The sequence below is a fragment of the Thunnus maccoyii genome, chromosome 10 (genome assembly GCF_910596095.1).
Source record: "Thunnus maccoyii chromosome 10, fThuMac1.1, whole genome shotgun sequence".
Classification (NCBI taxonomy): domain Eukaryota; kingdom Metazoa; phylum Chordata; class Actinopteri; order Scombriformes; family Scombridae; genus Thunnus; species Thunnus maccoyii.
In genome coordinates, this window is record NC_056542.1 from 34,333,760 (window position 1) to 34,354,737 (window position 20,978).

The 20,978-nt window shown below is 38.4% G+C and overlaps 1 long non-coding RNA gene across 1 annotated transcript; it reads left to right on the top strand.

Annotated features, from left to right (window-relative positions):
- Positions 1–9,762: 9,762 nt before the first annotated feature.
- On the top strand, positions 9,763–11,514 carry LOC121905937. Its single transcript, XR_006098496.1, has 5 exons — positions 9,763–9,893; positions 10,649–10,719; positions 10,931–10,984; positions 11,134–11,202; positions 11,385–11,514. It is a non-coding gene; the product is annotated as an uncharacterized LOC121905937 (long non-coding RNA).
- The last annotated feature ends 9,464 nt before the right edge of the window (positions 11,515–20,978 follow it).

Genomic DNA, 20,978 nt, shown 5'->3' on the forward strand with positions numbered 1-20,978 from the left:
TTTCACATAAACTGCTTGTTTGTCTAATAGTGTGTAATGTTACAGTAAATCAGAGGCATGCATACTAGAGTTAAATAAAATAAAAAATTAATTTGCACAAAAACAGGCAGAACCTTTGTTTGACTCTACAAACCCCTGAAACCCCAAAGAAAAACCTAATGATAAATCATAAAACCTCATATTATATACTTTTCATAATAGCTCATTTTTATGTTCAACCATCTGGTCATTATTTCTGAGTTCATGAATGACCTTGATTCTTTTGTGATAATACAAGTGTGACTTATCTTATAAATTACTGCCTCAGCATCTTCCGCCTTTCTCTCACACTAAAAATGGACCTGGTGGCCTTTAATCATTTCACACAGAAAACCAAATTGCTAAACCACAGATTAGCCTTCTTGCTAACTCCCTGGGAACTGTCTCTTATTGGCATAATGTTATCTTTGCACACTCACTGGCACATTCATTTGATCATGGGAAGGCAGTTTCCACCACACTACCCTTGTATGTTAAAAAAAAAGAAAAAAAAAGAAAGTGCACATCAAACATCTCAAAGTATAAAATCCTGGCCTCTTTTTTGCTGCCAAAACATTAGTTGGAAATCCAAATCCAGCATCACCCTATTGGATTTGGTCCTTCAGACACTAGGCAATATTGGATAAATATCACATTTGTTAAATATATTGTTATATTATTATAGTGGTGAGATGAACTTATCGTCATGCAAAAAATGGCCAGGACCTTGATGCTTTATCTGAGGATGACGTACAATGTTTCAACCTACAGACAAAACAAAGGTAGCTATCACACTGTTAATAAAGCACCAGGCTTTGTCTGTCTTCTTATAGTGGGCAGACCTCCAGCGGCTCCGCTGGGTGATGGCAGAGACGATGATTTTAATCTGAGGGAATTGTCAGTGGAGGTCTTGCAAGTCCTGCTTGATCCCTGCGACTAGCTTGACGCTCTTTGTGTTCCCAAGGTCATTTCCACCACGGTGGATCACCAGGACATCTGGCACAGCTCTTCCTCCAAGGCTTCGATGAAAGAAGGAGAGGAGGTTTCTTTAAACCATGCACCCCTAGCTGAACCACTGTACCTGGGCATCCAGACCAAAGTTGGTCCCAATGGTCTCCCTCATTCGTTTTTCCCCCACGGCAAATGTAGCTGGTTTTTTTTGGGTCCCGTTGATTGTAACACGAAAAGAAAACAACATTACCTTTCTATGAAACCTTGTGCTGGTGTGTTATTAAATTTAACATATTTTATATTATATTTCTATGTTATTTATTTTTCTACATTTTACCAGTCTGCTGTGTGCTCTATGAGTGTATAATGGATGTAATTTAATGTTAAAAAGTTCAGTTAGTTTATATCATTCTCTGCTGAAATCACAATAGGCAAGAGCTGATATCCAGGTCTGATTTCCAGATATTTCCATGATATTTATACTCATTCTTGGCCTCTGTGGAGGATGTCAAGCTGGTCAATGACGGCATATTTCTTTGTATAAAATGAGGATAATAAAAATAAAACAATGAGTAACTATCCATTCAAATATATGGATTTACATGAGAAAAGCAGAGGTGTGTTGCATTGCTAACTACCAGCTGCTAACATATTGAATGCATGTGCTAACCAAGCTAAAGCATAGACAGTATGAGCTAAAGATAGATGATGTGGCTGTGATAATTATTTAATTTCAATAATAATGAAAATTACATGTATTTTTAGAGATATAGTATGTTAAGATGTATGGCTTTAAATGTGACTGTGGTTCGTTGTTGGATTTAGCTTATTGTAACAAGCCTTCAGTTGTAGTATTTTTAAAAGCAGTCAAAAGTTCTTCTTTTGTGTTTTCTTGCGAGTTGCGATTGTGTTGGGTGAGTATGAGGTTTTTCCAACTGGTGTTGCCGTACCCAGATGTCCAAGATGGCGGAGCCGCTTGCTCATACATGAGTCACATCAATGGTCGACTCAGATTGTGCAGCAACAGCCACCTTTGTAAACGTTGGGAGTTTCTCATGGTGACAGCAGATGTTCCAATCACGGAGAGGAAACGTAGCTGATCTTGCAAAAACCTGATTATGATTTATATCACTCATAATTTCATAGACTAGACTATCTTTCTGATTAATTCAGCTTATTGATGGTTTATTGAGTTTAGTGATACTGTGGGATCAGAATTATTCTTAACTATATTTTGATGTATTTTCTTCAAAATAAAAACCCCACCTGGGTTTCAATACCAGGTGTTAAATCTAAAGGAAAACTTATGGAGCAGTGTGCTACACAAGTGAGTTTGAGAACTTCTCATATACCCAAACACATAGCCTATTTCAAAGCAAAAACAATTGTATATTATCCTTGGGGTTTACAATGCCTCTGCTAGATTAACTTGTGACCACTGTTATTGCAGTGATAGCAGCCACACAAGGCCAGTTTGCTGCACCCTTAAAGTTAAAGATTTCTCACCTCAGATCAGAGGTTATAATGTCTGCTTATATTATTTGGGATAACATAACTATAATCATTTGATGTTTGGACCATGTCCTCTTTCTGATGACATACTTTTGATGAAGTCACAAAGAAAGTTGCATTATTAAAACTCTGGAGATGTATGACTATATGTTGGGATGTCTTCACTGAGCGGTTTAATCACTGCCCCAAAATTGGGTGTGCTTGTTGAAAGGGAAACATTTGGGTATTGTGTTTGTGGGTGGTTGCGGTTGCTATGGTCCTTGGAGTATGGAGCGTATGGATCATTGTTGTTTATAGATGCCAGTTTAGCCAAATAACAGTCCCTAGCATCCTTGCCAAATTTGTCTCCGTATGGCATTCTCTCAGTTTGCTTCTGCTTCTCCAGCCTCGGTGTCATCACAAATAACACATACGTAACTGACAATGACTGATTGAGTTCTTCAAGAGTCATCTTAAAACACACTTCTACTCATAAGCCTTCAAATGTGCCTAACTTAACCAGCTCAGATATTTCTCCTGAAGTCTCTGTAGGTCTCAGTACGTGAACTTCAGTGACAGCTGTATGCATGCTGCAATGTGAATACTTTATTATGCCCTGAGATGACTTTTGTTGTGATTTGGCACTACATAAATAAAAATTGAATTGAATTGAATTTGCAGGGTCAGCTACGTTTCCTCTCTGTGATTAGAACATCTGCTGTCGCCATAACAAACGTTCACAAACAAAGGTAACCAGTTAACAGGAAAACTAGTTGATTTGTAACACCAGTGTTTCGGTTTGACCACAGACCGTTATCTGGTGACTTTCAGGGGAATGTGTTGTTGTTGTGGTGACGGCAGCTGTTGAAAACACGAACAGAACATGTTGGTGTCCTCCTAAAAGTCTGAAATTATCATATGTTCAACACAGTATGTATTTGTCTGGTCCTTTTTGTATTACATTATGTAAATTAAATGGTATCACCAACAAGAAGCATTCACATTTCTTATTTTTCTGAAATCAATCTTTTTAAATAGCTTGTTTGAGAGGAAATGCTGAATCTCATTGCAGTATCCACACTGATGGTCACAAGTTAAACAGATGGTAGGCTGATCAAACCCAGTGAATACTGGCTGTGTGATTACACAGTTTACACAATATTTAGCCCCAAACTCTACTTTTAGTGCGTGCACAATGACAAAGCAGGTTAATTGGTTGAATATTAGCCCCTTTCCGATTGAAGATAACAGTGTAAAATAACAAGATAGACTACAGCTGCACTGCCAATTTATAGGCTATGTTTTGCTTCCCACATTGTAAGAAACTTTATGAGGTGAATTCTTCTTGCTGAGCATAGTTTAACATACGTAAATGGTTGGCGTAGATAATAAACACATTGATTAAAGTAAAACTGGGCTGCCCATACAAACCAAATGCCCGGCCAATTACTCTTCTCTGGCACCAGGGCTGGATAGTAATGACATTTAATTATTAATTGTTAAATAATAAGTGTATGTTCACTTATTCAACTTCGTCTGAGGAAGATCATCTGTGGCTAAAACTTTGGCAGTTGTGTCACACATACAAACTCTGATTGTTAGCCTGTATCATGAAAGAAAGCCAGAGTAGTTTATTGTTTTGATGTCCAATCATGTTAAACTTGATCTGCTGTGTATAATGTTAAATTTGTCATTTAAATAAATGTAAACGGACTTGCTGTTGTTTGTCATTTCACTGTCACCAAGTGCTCTTGGTATGCACATCTAGTAGGCCCTATGTGCTCCTGATTGATATAAATTTAGTGCTAATCCATCAATCTTTTGAACTCCCACCCTAATCCTAAACCAATTTAATACTGTTGAATAATTCATCATAATTATATATTTTCTCCCAAACAACAAATATCATGTGCAGTATGACTTCTAGTATTGTCGTTTAATTGTAGTGGAAATCTGATGATGTTTCATATTTTAAAATAATCCTTGAAAAAATTGATATACAAATATGACTGGGTATACATTCCTAAACTGGGTACAGTGTTCCAAAAAGTAGTAATTTTTAAAACAGTAATTCTTTGCATATTAATTGTATTGTGTGGGGAAAAGTATTTTTGTTCCAGATCATGTAATTATTTTGGATCATATAATATCATATAATTCTACTTAATCAATATACTCATACATCTTACAGTGGTTGGTTCAGGAGTTTCTTTTAAAAGGACAGTTCCACAATTTTTGAGGTCTGTCTTGAAACAACAGTCAGGTGCCCAAATGCCACAATCATTCATCGTGTTCATACTGACCATTAGAAGATCCCTTCATAATGCACTTTCATTGTAAGTGATGGGGGACAAAATCCACAGTCCTCCTTCTGTGCAAAAATGTATTTAAAAGTTTATCTGAAGCTAATATGAAGCTTCAGCATCCAAATGAGTCAAATCAAGTATTTGTCTTTCAATGTTAGTCTTTTTATTGCCAATGTCCCTTTTTGTGTTACTGTACTTCTGCCACAGCTCAACAGGGAAACACTGTCCGAGGAAACACAAAAAGGGACTCTGATGATAAAAAGAATGTAAATGTGGCAGATATCCACTTGATATGACTAAGTCAGACTGCTGAAGCCTCATATAAGCTTCAGATCAACTTTTAAATGCGTTTTTGCACAAAATGATTGTGAGGACACACTGGATTTTGTTGCCCATCACTTACATTAAAAGCGCATTTGAAGGGAATCTTTTAATAGCAAGTATGAACAAGAGGAATGATTACAGTGAGGAAAACCTCTTTCACTGTTCATATGGACACCTAACTGTTGTTTTAAGACACATTTGAAAAATTGTGAACCTGTCCTTTAACAATAAGTAACTAATCAGTGAACAGGAAAAATAACTTAGTATATACAGTTTTATTTTTGCTTTTAGGGTTAGTAGGGTGAGGCATGTTCTATTGCAGCTAAACCATAAAAAATGTCAACACTTGTGAATGAGGTACAAAATAATTAATTTTTATTTTGTATTATTGTCACATATTTTCATGTTCCCTGTTTTTTCTGTATTAAACCGAGACCATCATCTTTCCCTAACCTTAACCAAGTGCTGACAGTGCTTATAATCACACAAGAAAAAAAGATTAACAATGATATAGTTACTATCATCGGATATTATACTGCAAGATCAGTTGGCCCATTTTGGTAGAAAAAAAACAAGAAATATTGTGTCACTGAATATTTTAGTAATACATTAAGTGTAATATTTGCAACTTGCCAGATATATTAATTAAAAACAGATCTTTCTGTTTTGGCAGTATTAAACACATTAGCCAGTTATTTGTTTAGTTTAATTATTTGTTTGTATAGCATATTTAGTTTTAGTTAACTAGTATTTTGTTTTATTCTTATTTTGTTTTGTGAACAGGGTAACACAATGGGTACTTGAGCTTATAGAGGTACGTAGGCAGGCATGCACCTGGATGGGCCAATGTTTTTTACTGGAGCAAGAGAGGCAGCAGGTTTGCCTGCTTGCCTCAGCGGCCTTTTGATTTAGTTTCATTCCGGCTTGATCAGTTTCCATGCTGGGCAATCACAGGCAAGAATAAAAAACATGAAGAATTAAAAATGAAGAGGGGTCTTGCTGCACAACAAAAAGCCCAGGTTATGACTGACTTAAAAAATCTGCTTCATCATGCTCGTTTTTTTGACAAGCCTGTTCCTAATTTTTGATTTGAAGTAATAGGGGAGGTGACTATTTAAACTGGTAAATACTTTCTACACATTTACATGAATGCATAGAAAGTGTTTATCAGTTTACATAGCAAGAAAGGCCAAGGAGAAGTAGGCCAGTGACTTGGAAAATAGGTGAGGCCTTCTAGAAATACAGTGTTCTGTCAATTTTACCAAAAGGATTTTCTCCTTTTAATAGGATCCTTTTCCTGTTTTACCATATTTTTTAATATTATGACAAATTTATATGACTACATACCAAATTATTATATTTTAAAAGGAAGCTTTTCTTGTTATTAATGTATTTTGCTATATCATTAAACTTTCCCATTATTACTCCGTGTATATAAATCCGTGTATCTTGTGAAACATTTCTCATCTCAATTTACAGTGTCTTTGTCCATCCGGGCCAGATTTTCCGCGAAATTCCAACGAAAGCGAAGTTTTTGCATGCTTCCAAGTGCTTAGCCTCTCTCCTGATAACAAATGACAAATGACCTTAGCATAACGAAACAACAACGCAATAAAAACGGTGCTATCCACCTAGAAACACTGCGCAGACATTAGCTCTGCAGTTTATGAGACAGCTCACACTTGGCAACAAGCAGGGTTCTGGAAAGACAGTCATACTCAAATTCACACCTAAATGTTTGTCATTATGGCAGGAATACACAGATGCACTGATACAAAGTTTCCATTGTTATTGATCTATAGTACCCTCAGTTGTTCACGTGAAAAGTGACAGTAGTTGTGTGAAGACCTGACCAACAGAAAGTTAGCTTTTTTTTTTCTCCTCTTATAGCACTATCCAGCTGCTGTGAAACACACACATGCCAGAAAAAAAAGAAAACAAAGTCAGGAAGCAGCATCTTCTGTCAATAATAGTTAAAATCAGTGAGCCAGGCTAGCAAAATAAGGTTGGCAGTAGGAGTAACATCTGGTTACTGATTTGCTGCAGATCTATAAATGGATTTACAGTATTGTCTGCGTGTAACCTGGTTACTTTGGTGTATGTACAGGAGTAAAGAGACAGCACAAGCCCACAACACTATATGAGAATAAAAACAAAGCGTGAGAAGAACAGATGGTAACAATCACCTGATGATTAGCGTGTGGATAGTTGTTTATTCTGGATTATGTATTTTCACACATGCCCTGAACTCATTTTCTCAAACAACACAACTTACAGAAAAGCATTGATTAACATGACCACAAAACCATGATCCATTTGACTGATGTTACATTAAAAAAACATTAAAGGCAAAAGCAGACTCAAGTAACATTAGTTCTCTGTCCCATATATAGAATCAAATAATGGTCATAAATATTTTGAGCTTGTGACATGGTTTGCGAATGTGTAATAGGGTTTTTAGTTTTACAGCTGTAGAAATATTTTGTGTATGTGCAATTAAAATCTGTGCAGGATTTTTTTCAACAGTGAGGTTTCAGGAAGTCTGAGAGACGGACACACAAATTTCCTACCTGTGTGCGCGACACTGAAGTTACAACTACAAACTACAAGTTACGAGTACAAATTTTGACTCTGTTTTGACGTGTGAATCCGATTGGTCAAATGCAGAGTCAGTTTGTCCAATCAGAGCGCAAATGGTTCCATTGCGTTCATCCCCCTGCAGGTCTTGAAAGATGGGGCCTTTTCCAAAGTAGCCCCTACACCTTCTCCCTATCCGCCATATTAAGTGCCATCCCAAACCAACTAGCTGGGAGTGGAAGTGGGTTATAAAAACCTCCAACAGCGAGCCTGCATCTGTTGCAGAGTAAACTGCTCAAACTAACATAGACATTTAATATTGCCACACAGATGTTAAAAACTTAAAGGTTACATTGTATTTAGGGTCAAATATACTGTTCCCTAGTCTAGAAAACGGTAGACGTGGTCATTTGATTGTAAAGTGTTGTATATTTTTGTTTTTTTGCGAAAAACAAGCAGCTTATAAACATAAGAATGCAAAACGAGAAGATGTTTACAAAGAAAAGAAATGCAACCAAAGATGCTTGGGAGTAATTTTAATATTATAATATATGTATGTGTTGTCATATCTCCAGAGACAACGATGTTCACAACTTCTGGTTGTTATATCCCAGTTAGTGGCAGGAGCTAACTATACTTCTGACTACAAATGTATACAGGACAAGGTAAACACTTCCCCCTGAAACACTCATTGTTTCAGGGGGAAGACATTCATTAATGATTGTGCATAAATGTAATTACCACAGATAAATTCTATTAATGCACAACAGGCTTTCAGTAATACTTGCAGTGTTATTGTACCATTGTATTGCCATATACATGTGAAATTTAGCAAATGACAATATAACCCAGGATATCTGATGTGAATAATGAAGCTTGAACGAAAACATTTTTGAATTGCATGATGACAAGTGGTCTTTAAAAAATTGATAATTTTAATGGCATGTCCACTGGCAAAGTGCTAGTGAGCAGTCTGTGGAGACCCTTACCCTCATCTTTTTTCTGCATATTTTTTATTGACTTGACAGCACCCTTGGCAGTCTGCCTGGTTGTGCGTGTCATTTTTGTGAGAGAATGCATTAGAAAAGTGCTCATGTGACAATACTGAAAACCAGTGTTTCCCACAGAATTAGATTCTATCTGTGGCAGTAGCTCACCCAGGGGAGGAAGCGGGGGTTCTCTAATTAATCATTCAATAATACCGCATATAAGGTGCTCCACTGCCAATAGCATACAGCTATGTGCAGCTAACCTTGACAAACCAGCTGTATTTTGACAGTGTTGTGTTAAGAACATAGACTAACTTATCAGAGATAACTTGCAGGGTTTCCGTCAATGTAGTGCAAGTTGACCCACCGCCAGGTCTAAGCATTAGGGAATTAAAAAAAAAAAAAAGTATTTTAATATGTTTTCTAAACTAAAATGTATATAAGTAGTGTAGCTACTTTAAGGAATAGCTCAGTGTATAGCGCGCAAGATAAAGTGTGTCTGGCTGCGCCAACACTGGTCTGTAACTCACACAGACCGCACATAGAACCAGAATTGGAGCAACCCCGCCTGCCATCTGGGGAGAGACTCATTGAGGGCAGACAGAGAGCAGGAAAGTTTCTGCCGAAAACACACACAAAGATCCGGGGAGACATGGTAAATGATAAATGGACTGCACTTACATAGCGCCTCTCTAGTCTTCTGACCACTTAAAGCGCTCTTACACTACAAGCCACATTCACACACACATATGCTAATGGCAGGGGCTGCCATGCAAGGTGCCAACCTGCACATCAGTAGGAACTAATCATTCACACATAGGTTCACACTGTTATGTAGAGTAGGAGGAATGGACCCAAATGCAGAGACTTAAGGCTGAGTGACATAAGGCACTTTATTGAATGCTTGTGCATACAAGACAAGGCTGGCATGACAAAGCAAAACAGAATACCACACAAGCAGATCAAACTGAACAGACTAAACAGGATGGAACAAACCAGAATGAAACAGATCCAACAAAGACTGAACACAAAACCAGGACTTAAAAACTAACTGAACTAACGAAGAAATGACATGCAGGTGGGGAGATGGGCAGAGAAGCTCAGGTGAGGGGAGTGAGGTGACAAAACAGGAGAACAGACAGGGAGCCATTAGGCTGGGAGAGCATGGTAGGACTGACACAGAGAGCTGAGGGGTTCTCTGTGTCAGAGAAGTTCAACATAGCCAGGCTTTCTTTCGGTAAACTGGCTTGACAAACCCTAAACTCGCAATCAGAGATCATTGGTATCACGATGGTGGTTATGATCTTTCTTTGTTAACCCAGGCTTTCTGCTTCAGGTTCTGTGTGTGTTCCCATAAAAAGGGGCGTTTGATGTGTCATTTGACTCTTAGTCTGCATGAAATGGATAGATTGTGTGCCGTCTACTTTAGTCAAGAAGAACAATGGAGGGTTATGAGCAATATAAAACAATTATCACAGCAAAAAGCTGCAAATAAGGCAAGAGAGGAATGCTGGCAGAACATTGCTGGTCGTGTGAATTTGTAAATTGATATATTTATTTTACCACTCAGTGCACTCTCAATGATTCCCACATTCAGAGCTTAAATTTGATGCAGCAGATTTAAACATTATACTCAAGAAGTGCATTTAGATCTGACTCTGTCCCATAATGAAGGATAAGTGGAAATTATTTTAGCTTTTGGCCCAATCAAAGTGAAATTAATTTTATAGATTGAATATTGCCTGTGATTAATACCAATAGACTATCACTTTTCTTTCTTCTTTTTTTTTCAAAGTATTGTCTTCAATAGTGGTTAGTTTTTTTTATTAGTTTCTTTTTACAATTCCAAACACAGTTTGATATATTTCAACAAAATCGCATCCCACAAGTAACCCTTACCTATTGCACCATTATAAATTTACAATATGACATATCAAAACAATGGTAAGTATTATAAAAGACTAATCAATTTTCTAATTGGTGTTCTAATAGCTGCAGTACCAGTAGCGTAAAAAGGACTTGGCAGCAAATCAGGACCAAGCATAAAAACATCCTCCAAAGTGGTATGTAATTGCTGTGCCTTTATCATTCTTTTAGTGTGTGGATGATATGCTGTGTAAAATGTAAAAAGTGTTAATATTATATTTGGTGATAAAGTACTAAATGCATATTTGTCCAGGCAATCTGGTGTGAAAAGTCTTTACAGTCGACGCAGATACTATGGTTTTGCCGGAGCCGCCAGCATTTTATGCAATTCTCTTAAATAATTTTTAGGAGGAGATCAATGATGAGGAGACACTGTCTGGACACTCAGGGATGGCTGTGAGGGTAAACTTATCTTTTATCATATGTTGAAGTTGTGGACCCAGTTATGCCTAATGTATCAATTACATGCTTGTGATAGTCTGCACATAGGTTTAACTGCTTCAGGTGACCTCAAAAAATTAAATAGCTTCACTTGCTGATTTATTTCGCAGGAAGAGGAAAATATGCAACACTCCCCTGAGCCTGTGGCCTCCACCTCTAGGCCTTCAAGAATGCAAAGGGTAAGGGTTTTATATTTTCTAGTAGTCCTATGTCCATTTTTTAGTGAGCCTTACCAAGAACACACCATGCTAGGTGAATCATGAACACTCTACAACATCAATATGACTGAAAAGTCTATCCCATTGATCTCTGTTGCTTGATGAACACTTCAATGTCCTATCAACTAATACTATTTATACAGGTTGGAGCAGACAATGTGAGGGTCCTATACAAAAGGAACCTGGAGCTGGACAATATTAAAAAAGAACAAGAAATCAAAAAGCTCAAATTGGAAATTGAGCAACTGGAGAAGGTATTGCAGTAAATGGTATTTTTATTGGTTAAGCATGATTGACATTGTATACTTATGACTCTTTTTCTCTTTTCCCAGCAAAGGCAGAACAACTAAATAAAAATGTGAAACACATCCTGTGATTGGTGATTTTTTTTCAAGGTTCAACTTGTCAACTAAACTTGTCATTGTACAACACAGGGCTGCAAAACAAGACGAAAGTTGTAGCTCCTTCATGCTACACACATAGAACATAGGCTACAGTATTTACAGATAATTCAATTTGGAATAAAACAGAATCAAAATGATATATGAAATAAAATATTTCTTTCTTTTTTTTTTTTTACATAAAAAATTGATTGGTAATGCCCTGTCTAATGGCTGCCCCAGTGGGATGATCCAGAGTGATGGGGTCAACATGAGGGGTTCTCTCCTTTCAGATGGTGGGAATGTTGTGGAGCACCATGCATGCTGATATGATTTGGCAGGCCCGCTCGGGAGAGACCCTCAGACCACGGAGAGTGTTAAAAAAGGACTTGATGACCCCAAAGGTCATCTCATTCCTGACCCGGCATTTACTGAGGGCCACATTAAAGCACCTCTCTGGTGGTGTCTGTGGGTCAGGATAGGGGGTCATCAAGAACCGTGTGCAAGGGCATCCTCTGTCCCCCAGCAGAAGTCCATCATAGTGCCCTGTTAATAAAAGGAGAGGAAATTACTTGATCAGTGCCACAATTAAACAAGTAATAGCATTAATTGTATATATTTGCCATACCTTGCTAAAACCGATGACCCAGTGATGACTCCCGGGAAATGTGGGAGTCATGAAACGAGCCAGGCTATTTGGCCTCCACACTTGTGACCAATAATTGGTGGTCACAAGTCATCTGCAAAGGCATTTCAGGTTAATTTAACAATGAAAGACTGCAGATTGAGGACCTGAGGACTGAGGATGTGCTGATGAGCTACGGTAAGCGTATTGTGTCATTTCCAGTTGCCGACTGTGTTTACTGATAGCGTTGTTGCTGCTCTCAACTCAGTTGATTTTGCTATATTTCACATTACTGTGGATTAATACCTGCTGTATATTTAAACTTTCATCAGTTCTACACAAGCACTCTCAGAGCTTTCTCTCTTAGCGACTTTTCTCGCTAATCGCAGAGTTGTTAGTTATTTTAGCTCTGCAGCTAGCATTAGCAGCTAACTTAAACTAAACAGTTAGCGATGACTTCTCTCTCTCCCTCTCGTTCTCCTGCTCTCTCTTCCTCGGTGTGTCAAATGTTTAGTTATAATGGTACGTGTAATAAGTGTAGTTTATTTGCAGTGCTGGAGGTGAGGCTCAGTGAATTGAAAGCACGGCTCCGCACCATAGAAAAACAATCAGTAGCTAATGTAGTTAGCCAGCCCCCAGTATCCGGTGCGGGCCGACCTAGCATAGCTCCTACTCCCCTGGTAGTTCCCGAGCAGCCGGCAAGCCAGGGTGGCTGGGTGACTGTCCAAAGGAAGCATAGCCCTAAGCAGAAGCCCACGGTTCACCACAAACCAGTTCATGTTTCTAACAGGTTCTCCCCCCTCAGTAACATACCTGCTGAGAAACCAACTCTGATTATTGGCAGTTCCATAGTCAGAAATGTGAAGTTAGCGACACCAGCAGCCATAGTTAAATGTATTTCTGGGGCCAGAGAGGGCGACACTGAGTCAAATTTAAAACTGCTGGCTAAGAATAAACGTAAATATTTGTCAATTGTCAATATGGATTGTCATCCATATTGGCAGTAACGACTCCCGATTACGCCAATCTGAGGTCACCGAAATTAATGTTGAGTCAGCGTGTACATATGCAAAAACAATGTCGGACTCAGTTGTTTCCTCTGGACCGCTGCCTAATCTGACCAGTGATGACATGTATAGCCGCATGTCACAATTCAACCGCTGGCTGTTGAGGTGGTGTGCAGCAAACGATGTGGGCTTCATAGATAATTGGCAGACTTTCTGGGGAAGACCTTGTCTTATTAGGAGAGACGGCATACATCCCACTTTGGATGGAGCTGCTCTCATATCTAGAAATATGGCTGAGTTTATTAGTCGACCAAAACCATGACAACCCACGGTTGAGACCAGGAAGCAGAGCTACACGCTTCTCTGCACTTCCATTAGAGCAGTTACCTTTCTGTCCTGTGTCTGTCCCCCAACCATTTAAATCAATTAAATCCAAAGTAAACAAAAGAAGAGTCATTCATAAAAATCTAATAAAAAATTAAAACCACTACTGCAATAGTACAACAAAATAAGAGAATTAAATGTGGACTCTTGAACATTAGATCTCTGTCATCTAGAGCCGTATTAGTAAACGATTTAATCTCAGATCATCATATTGATTTATTTTGTCTTACTGAAACCTGGGTGTGTCATGAAGAATATGTCAGCCTAAATGAATCCATTCCGCCCAGTCATATTAATACTCGACATTCCTCGAGATACTGGCCGAGGAGGTGGAGTTACAGCCATTTTCAACTCAAGCCTAATCATCAACCCTAGACCTAAATTTATTCTCATTCGAATGCCTTGTTCTTAGTCTCTCTCACCCAACCTGGAAAACTCTACAGCCAGTTCTATTTGTTATAGTGTACCGTCCTCCTGGCCCGTACTCTGAATTCTTATCTGAATTCTCAGAGTGTTTATCAAATTTAGTCCTTAGTACAGATTAAGTAATTATAGTAGGTGATTTTAATATTCATGTGGACGTCGATAATGATAGTCTCAGCACTGTGTTTATCTCGTTATTAGACTCAATTGGCTTCTCTCAGTGTGTAAATAATCCCACTCACTGTCTTAACCACACCCTCGACCTTGTTCTGATTTATAGGATTGAAAACAGCCCTTTTCAGCACTTTGGCCAGGCTGACAAGATTCATAACTCTATTGATCCATGTATTCCTATAGCTCTCAGTAGTAATGACTTTATGAGCTTCTTTAATGATAAAATTCTAACTATGAGAGGAAAAATTCACCACCTCCTGCCCTCAACAGGCACCGATTTCTCCCAAAACACAGGCACCTTAGAAACAGCTGTAAATCCTGACATATGTTTGGACTGTTTTTCTCCAGTTGACTTTCCTGAACTAACTTAAGTGGTTTGTTCAGCTAAACCATCAACCTGTCTCTTAGAACCCATCCCAACTAGGTTGCTTAAGGAAGCCTTACCCTTAGTTAGCACTTCTTTACTAGATATGATCAATCTGTCTTTAGTAACAGGCTATGTATCACAGACACCTTCTACATAACAATAGTTTATTTGAGGATTTTCAGTCAGGATTTAGAGCACATCATAGCACAGAGACAGCACTGGTGAAAGTCACAAATGATCTCCTAACTGCATCGGACAAAGGATATGTCTCCATACTTGTCCTGTTAGAGACCGCATTCGACACAATTGACCATCAAATCCTTTTGCAGAGACTGGAACATTTAATTGGCATTAAAGGAACTGCATTAAGCTGGTTTCAGTCCTATTTATCAGACTGATTTCAGTTTGTACATGTTAATGATGAATCCTCCATGAAGACAAAAGTTAGACATGGAGTTCCACAAGGTTCTGTACTTAGACCAATACTATTCACCTTGTATATGCTTCCTTTAGGTAATATTATAAGGAAACACTCCATAAATTTTCATTGTTATGCAGATGATACCAATTATATTTATCAATGAAGCCTGATGAAACTAATCAGTTAAACAAACTCCAAGCATGCCTTAAGGACATAAAGACCTGGATGACCTGCAATTTTCTACTACTAAACTCAGATAAAACTGAAGTTATTGTGCTTGGCCCTAAACACCTTAGAAACACATTGTCTAATGATATAGCTACTCTGGATGGCATTACCCTGGCCTCCAGCACCACCGTAAGGAATCTGGGAGTTATCTTTGATCAGGATATGTCCTTTAACTCCCACATAAATCAAATCTCAAGGACTGCCTTTTTTCACTTACGTAATATCGCAAAAATCAGGCACATCCTGTCCCAAAAATATGCAGAAAAACTAGTCAACGCATTTGTTACTTCTAGGCTGGATTATTGCAATTCCTTATTATCAGGCTGCCCTAACAAGTCTCTAAAGACTCTCCAGCTGGTCCAGAATGCAGCTGCACGTGTAATGACTAAAACTAGAAAAAGAGATCACATTTCTCCCATTTTAGCTTCGCTACATTGGCTTCCTGTAAAATTTAGAATTGAATTTAAAATCCTTCTCCTCACTTACAAAGCCCTTAATGGTCAGGCACCATCATATCTTGAAGAGCTCATAGTACCGTATTATCCCACTAGAACACTGCGCTCCTAGAATGCTGGTGGTTCCTACAGTCTTTAAAAGTAGAATGGGAGGCAGAGCCTTCAGCTATCAGGCTCCTCTCCTGTGGAACCATCTTCCAGATTCGGCCCAGGGTGCAGACACCCTCTCTATGTTTAAGAGTAGGCTTAAAACTTTCCTTTTTGATAAAGGCTCGCCTTGGATCAGCCCTTAGTTATGCTGCTATAGGCCTAGACTACTGGGGGACTTCCCATGATTCACTGAGCTCCTCTCTCCTCCTCCTCCTCTCCATCTGTATGCATTCATGTAACATCAATGCATGTCACTAACTTTGCTTCTTCCCCGGAGTTTTTTGTGCTTTCTCATCTCGCAGGAAACCCTGGGTTGCAGGCTGAGCCTTCGTGGTCCTTTGCAGTCCTGTTGGCATCCTTCCTTGGCTATTGCTACTGCTATTGCTGTTGTTATTGTTATTGTTATGATTGTTGTTATTCTGCCCCCCCCCACCCCCCTTTCCCTCTTTCTTTCTCTCTCTCAACCCAACCGGTCAAAGCAGATGGCCGCCCACCAAGAGCCAGGTTCTGCTTGAGGTTTCTACCCATTAAAGCCACTGTTGCCAAGTGCTTGCTCATGGGGGAATTGTTGGGTCTCTATAAATTAAAGAGTACGGTTTTGACCTGCTCTATGTGAAAAGTGCACTGAGATGACTTTTGTTGTGATTTGGCGCTATATAAATAAAAAATTTGAATTGAATTGAACAGGGGGAGACGAAGCGTTTTCTATAAAGAAATGGAAAAGGCTCTCCGCCCGCCCACCCCACTGGCTTCTTTCCCTTCATCTCAACCTCAACCCTGTCATCTTCATCAGGAGTGGAAAGGAAGATGAAAAAGAAGAATGAAGAAGCCATGCAAGAAAAACAAAGAAATAAAGAATTAAATGCTATTTGTTCCTCAAAGTTTTTTTTTAAAAATTTATTTTGAATAAGAAGTATGTTTAATTAAGCATTAAGTTAAGGATGTAAGATTTTCAAGGTTTTAATATGATAGAAGACGTATAATGTACACTTAAGATTACAGCCTACATCTCCTGTACTTATCCTGTAACTACAAGGTAACAAGGGGGAACTAGCAGTGCTTTAGAATACAGCCCCCACACCCTGTAGTTACTCTGTAACTAAACATAACAAGAGGGGAACAACCAACATAACTTACTCTGTAGCTACAGAGGACAATGTGAGAACAGTTTGTTTCAATTTTACTTGCCATCAAACAAGGAAGAACAAAATAAATGAACTACAAAGTTTGCAATCAGAAGAGCATATGAACCATATATTTGTGTTCTGATTCATACCTCATGTTTTATCTTTAGCTATATTTATATTAGCTATAGCTATATATTTATTTCCTGGGATGAAAGGAGACCATGCACAGAGCTGAAAAAAGGATAAGTCTGCACCTTGAGGAGCCGTAATGCCAGATGAAAACAAATACCAAGGAAGACTTTCAACATTTTAATGACTTCAAAATTGTCAACATGTTTTTACGCATAAGTGAGTGACATCTTTGGTGGGTGAATTCTGTCCACCAGGTGGAGCCACGATGCCATAGACGAGTGTCAAGTGATGAAGTTTGCTGGTGAGTTGAATGACAGCTGAGATAGTCTTCAGAGGCCGAAAGCATCCATGACAACACACTGTCCCCTGGACCTTTGTTCCGAAGTAAACACACAGATGTACCCTGTAATTATTTTAAATGCCTCAAAATGAAAAAGGAGCTATGTATTTCACCTGTTTGTCGGTAATAAGGTAATTTTGAAATAAAATCACGTCAGATTTATTATGTGCTGCAGAAGTCATCATTCCATCTTCCCTGATACGTCCAGATTTTTACTCAGTTTTATGGTCATACTGTACCCTGTAATAACACCTAGTGGTTAAATAATAACTATTGTATTAGTTCTCTCTAAATTCTTCCCAAATTTCCAGATTATTGCTCAGTAAGTCGTACATACTCTGTAATAATAGAATAGGTACCTGATAGTTAAACAATAACTACAGTATAAGTAATTTGTAAGTTCCTAAATTGTTACCCCCTTATTCCATAATTTCACATCTTGTTCCCCTGTACAAATGTATTGGTACGTACTGTGCTGGTACACCGTTAGTACAAAAGATTACACCATAACTGCAGAGTAATTACACTGTACATTGCGGGCTGTAATCTAAAGCGTTACCAAAATATTTTAATAAGAAACTACTGTAGATAGACTGGGTTGTTTCATAAACTAACTTACTTAACTAACTTAAGTGCCCTAAATTTAAAGAGATTAACCTGAAAGGCAGTTGTTTTTCATGGATTATGACATAACATAAAATTTGTTCTGTATTTTTACAGTTTATTTCATGTAATTTTGTGGTATGGTTAATTTCTGTAATTTCATGGCATCCATCTGGACACTTTGTTGCCAGATTTTTTACTGTTTTTTTTTGTGTTTTTTTTTACTTTTTTTTTCTTTAAAGTGTATACTAAGAAAATCTCTTTCACTTTCAAACTATACACACATACATCCACAACGTCAACCAGAAATCAACATTGCAAGCATGTTAAACCAAAAGCGAGATTATTTGAGAAGACCATGAGATCAAATCCAGACTCAGTGGCCACAGAGCTGAGTAGCCTTCAGCAAATTATTCAACCTGGTTCTGAATGCACTGATTGAACTGCATCTCTTCATATCATCAGGTAGGGCATTCCACTTAGATGTGCCTTTCACAGAGAAAGCTGACTGCCCAAATGCAGTGTGATGAAATGGTATGGTACAATATTGTATAGAGGATACTCTGGAGGATCTAATACTGAGCGAGTGTTCACAAAGTCACATAGTGGAGGAGGGGCCAAACCATTTAAAATTTTATAAACTAGGCACAAATTTGAAAATATTCTAAAATTCTCAAAGCTCAGTAAATTGTATTTCTCTAGTACCCTACAGTGATGGAAATGCATTGGCTTTTTGTCCAGAGTTTTTAGAGTTTATTTTTATAAGAACTCAAGAGGTTTTATGGCTGTTTCTCCAGCCTGCCCCCAACATGTGATGCAATAAGACATATGGGAAAGAATCATAGCATGCATAAATATCTTGGCTGTGTCCAAAGAGAAACAGTTTCTAATACGTCTAAAATTTGCTAAGTTGTACTTTATGATTTTAACTGTTTTTTAAAACATGTTTCTTACAGTTCAAATTTGGATTCAGTCTGCAGCTGTGTCACAATCCTGCTCACTCAGAAATATTAGCATATAATCTCCAATATTACATGAAAACTATGATAAGAATGTTCCATTGGTGCAAGTACACCATGAGAACAACCTATCTGCTGTCTTAATGTGCACAGTGTTACAAAAAAAACTTCCTCTTGCAAAAAGAACCATGATGTAACGATGAAGTAATAATCACTGAGGGTGAATTCACACGGTGTAATATTTGAATGTGAGGGCAAAAACTGCTGTTCAAAGAAATGACTGATAAAAGCAGTAATGTTAGTGAAGATGGTCCTTGAGTAACAAACTAATGTCTGACTGGGATTATTTTCATCAAAATCTTTTTGACTCCTGTTAAAGTTTTTTTAGTTTGCCCACCTTCCCTGTCAGCTCCTCTATAATCCAAACTTGGTTGTTTATCATCTAAAGTAGTCAAGATTCAAGATTCATTTATTATCATTTTACAACACAAGGTTGTGTAACAAAATGTAATTTGTAGTCCTTTTATGCTACTCACAAAAACAGAAATGATATAATTGGATTAATGAATAATAAGTCATAAAAATAAAACTATTTTTATATTGGAGTGCAGAGGATGAATTGAGGAGTCTCAGCCTGAGGAAAGAAGCTGCTCTGTAGTTGGTGGTATGACAGCCGATACTTCTATACTTTTTACCAGATGGCAGCAGGGTGAACAGGCTTTGGCTGGGGTGGGTATGGTCTTTTAGTATCCTTTGGGCTCTCTCACCTCACCAGTATCACTGATGTTAGGTAGATGGATGATCACCCGTTGTAGAGCCTTCCTGTCTTGGGCTGGGCACATCTCATGCCAATTTGTGATGTTTCCAGTCAGGATGCTTTCTATTCCTCTGTAAAAGTTAACAAGAACTTGGGACAGGAATTTACCTCTCTTAAGTTTCTTTAAGCAATACAGTTGTTTCTGAGCTTTTTTTGTGGAGATGTGTGATGTCTATGATAGGTTTCTGTGATGTTGATTCCAAGGAACTTTGTTATCTCCACTGATGTAGACAAGCGTGTGTGTCTTTGCCTCCTTTTTTCTAAAATCAACAGTCAGCTCCTTGTCTTTGTTGACATCGAGCAGTAGGTTTTTCTCTGAGCACCATTCTGAAAGATTGTTGATTTCCTCCCGATATGAACTCTCGTTGTTTGACATCTGGCCGATGATAGTGGTGTCGTCAGCAAATTTCACAAGAGTTCTTTCCATGTTGGGGTTTGCAGTCATGGATGTACAGTGTGAATAGGAGGGGGCTGAGCCCTGGGGGGCTCCGGTGTTGAGCACTAGAATGGAGGTGGTGTGACCACCAATCCGAACTGTCTTGGGTTTGTTTGTGAGAGAGTCCAATATCCAGTTGCAGAGGTTGGTACTCAAGCCCAGAGTGCTAAGTTTTCCAATCAGTTTCATGGGGGAGATTGTAGTAAATGCTGAGAATTAAATGCTGAAATCAACAAACAGCATTCTGATGTAGGTGCTGTTATTTTCAAGGTGTGCAACAACTGAGTGAAGGACAGTGTAGATGGCATCTTCTGTGGATCTGTTGATTCTGTATGCAAACTGGTGAGTCCAGGCTGTCTGTGATGTTGTCTTTGATGTGCGTGAGAACCAGTTTTTCCAAAGCACTTCATCAGAATGGGAGTGAGTGCCACAGGGTGGTAATCATTTATACTAGACATTGCAGACTTTTTAGGTACAGGGTTGATGGTAGTTGTCTTGAAGCAGGTGGAAACACTCTCCTGTGACAGTGATATGTTAAAAATGTCAGTAATAATATCAACTAGCTGGTTGGCACGTATTTAGTACTTGGCCAGGGACGTTATCAGGCCCAGCAGCTTTATTCATATTCACTCTCAGCAGGATTCTTCTCACATCCACTATGGATACTGACAGTGGCAGGTCCTCTGGAGGCGGAGTGGACTTTACAGCT